The 2,845-nt window shown below is 37.5% G+C and overlaps 1 long non-coding RNA gene across 1 annotated transcript; it reads left to right on the top strand.

Moving 5' to 3' along the window:
- Positions 1 to 337: 337 nt before the first annotated feature.
- LOC116703901 (uncharacterized) lies at positions 338 to 1,885 on the top strand. Its single transcript, XR_004335538.1, has 3 exons — positions 338 to 743; positions 1,380 to 1,448; positions 1,732 to 1,885. It is a non-coding gene; the product is annotated as an uncharacterized LOC116703901 (long non-coding RNA).
- Positions 1,886 to 2,845: the final 960 nt, after the last annotated feature.

A 2,845-nucleotide genomic window follows, 5' to 3' on the forward strand; every position in this document is an offset into this window, starting at 1 on the left:
AGAATACAGGGCCTTAACGTCCCATGGCCTGCTCCTCTTTTTGATGCTTTTTTTCATCTGAGCTTTCATTTTCGTAAAGGCAGAGCAGGACCCCGGGCTCGGTTTACACCTATCGCCATTTCTAGCCACTGGGGACCAAAGTCAGGCTTGGGGAATGCACATTATTGTTAAAAACCTCAAAGTGAAATTTTTGTGCCATGGGACCTTTAAAGGACCCATATGGTAAAAGGTGAGATTCCCATGTCTTTTTTTATTAAAACAGGTACACTGTACAATTGCTGTAAAAATACTGGATATTTTGCACAGTAATGTACCGTTTCCATTAATACAGTTGAATACAGTAAATTCTGATGTCTTTGAGGAAAAAAATATTTACGGCAAGCTCCTGTAAAATCTTACGGTAAAAAGCAGTATTTATTTATTTTTTACAGCAAGCTACCTATAATCTTACGGTATAATACAGTATTTTATTTTATTTTTCAGTTAACCTTAAATCAGACTTCATCCTCGGTCCGTTTTATAGTTCATCTGAGCAAAATTAAAAATAGGCCTACACATCAGTGTTTTTATTTAAGATTGAGGACACAATAACAAGAAGATGAAGAATTGGTTTTCATCCGGACTCTTAAACTGACCGCACCAGACTGAAAGGAGCACATGTTTCACCGGCTGCTTTCCTCAGCGCTCTCTCTGCAACGCGCAGCACACCCTCACCCTCCTGTCTCCGAGGCTTTCTTAACAAGGTAAATAATCTTCAAAAGTTATCATAATGCATATTGATTTTGTGTTGGATTACCACTTTTATTGACTGTTTTTCACCGAAAGATTCAGTCAAAAGTAGGTGCCCACCTAGCATAGTTAGGCCTACTCTCATTAGCAACTATGTGGACAAAAGTTAGCTTTCTGTTGAAGGGCATTACTTGACATTAACATAAACTAGCTTGAGCATTTGATTTGTTGTAAGATCTAACTATGGTGGTTACAAGTTCTATATTACCATTTGTTTAACTTTTTCAAGTAAAACGGTTCTTGGGAGTTTATAGGGAGAAGCTTGTTAGCAGGTTGATGCAAAAGCTAAAACGAGCTTCAAATATGTACTAATGCAACATGCAGTAGCTAAACGTTAGTTGATTAGTTGTTGTTGTTAATGGTTATTTTTTTCTTGAGAGAGTATTTTAAAGATTATTTTGCTGTGAAGGCCTGTAATGAAAACATTACTTCTGCACATATGTGGTAAACCTGCATGAATACATTTGCACATATGCAGGCACATGCAGACTCCGCTGATGTAAGGTTTCTTTAGCAATTATTTTGTATCTACATGTGACTTTACATGCAATTCCATTCTTAATTTGGGTACTGTTGTCCATGTTCAACAGATTACTGTCACACCAGCCAATGTTGAGCGCACCCTGACCCTCCCAACAGTCCACGACTGATTCTACTGGGTAAGTGTCATAAAAGCATGACGTGGAGTAGAGAACAAAGTCAGTCTGTCTTTGTTTCTCCATTTGTCTGATTTCTCTTTCTGTAACCGTTTCCTAAACTTAAGTTGTATCATGGTCTGTCATGTTTGTAGTTCTCTCATCATTCTTTTCTATCTCAAGTTGTGGACACTCATTGACCTAAAACACCAGTTAAACAAAAACAATTTAAAAGTGGTGGCTTTTTCTGTGAACTTCATATCCTCATATAAGGCCCTAATACCGATATTTCTGTTGTCTGCATCAGTTGCATCAGTCACATTGGAACATTGGATGATCAGCATTGAAAGCCAGGTCATCTGGGAAGGCATCTAAAAAAAAGCTTCATCACAGGGCTTGCTACTTGCTATGTGTTCAATCTACTATACCAAGAAGAAGCTGTAAGGACACTGGAGTTTGTTCAAAGGTAAGTTTTGTGCCAGAAATGTTGTTTGAGAATGTTACCCCTCCTCCAAGCTCTGATCAGAAATATTGAATTGTCATTTATTATAAGCCATGCTGGTATATTAACTTCTAAAGTTGTTTCACCTAAATTAAAGCGTACCCTGCTTCCTTTTGGCACCCATCTTAATTAAGGAATGGGGCTGTTCAGACTGGCCATGTCACTCTCTGTGGTGCTCTCATTGAGCAATGTGTCCTTTCCCAAATATACTGTAACAGTGTTTCCTAATGCCACCCTCAAATCAAAGTGTAATAGATACTGTGATAATGACAACAGCTGATATGTTGTAATCATGAATCAGGATTGTTTTTTCTCCATGAATAATTAATCAAAATGTATCATTCTTTCATAATTATGAACAAGGTCATTATCAGAAAAATACATCTTAATTTTTTATTCAATTACTGTGATAGGGTTCCATATAAATGCAATGATCTTTACTTACCATACCTAATATCTTATATACTTTCTCTATTACATTTTGGCGTCTCATTGGGATTTATCCTGAAGGGGAGAAAGACCAGCCAGGGGGGTGGTGGAAAGGAAGACGGGAAGCTGGTCCACAAAAGAAACAACGGTGAATCCCCATGTGACCACGCTACTAAACAATGTGATGGACTTTATTTAGCCGTATAGGTCAGTCCATCTGTCTCAGACCTCAAGGGTCATGTTGAACCCACCATTGTGAGAGCCAGTTAATTTTTATTGTTAATGGAATGATGTAATTTAGTTAGCTTTTATATGCATTTGATGCAGTGAACTGTTGTCTTTGGGTGAAGGAAGGAAAAACAAATGAGCAGAAAGATTAAATGAATGTAATTGGCAGATATTTGTACTCTGTGCTTTGCATAGAATGCAAGAAACAGTCAAACCGAACTATTTGACCTGGGACAAAACACAAAGTCAAATGATGTATTTA

The sequence above is a fragment of the Etheostoma spectabile genome, chromosome 16, assembly GCF_008692095.1.
Source record: "Etheostoma spectabile isolate EspeVRDwgs_2016 chromosome 16, UIUC_Espe_1.0, whole genome shotgun sequence".
NCBI classification, from domain to species: domain Eukaryota; kingdom Metazoa; phylum Chordata; class Actinopteri; order Perciformes; family Percidae; genus Etheostoma; species Etheostoma spectabile.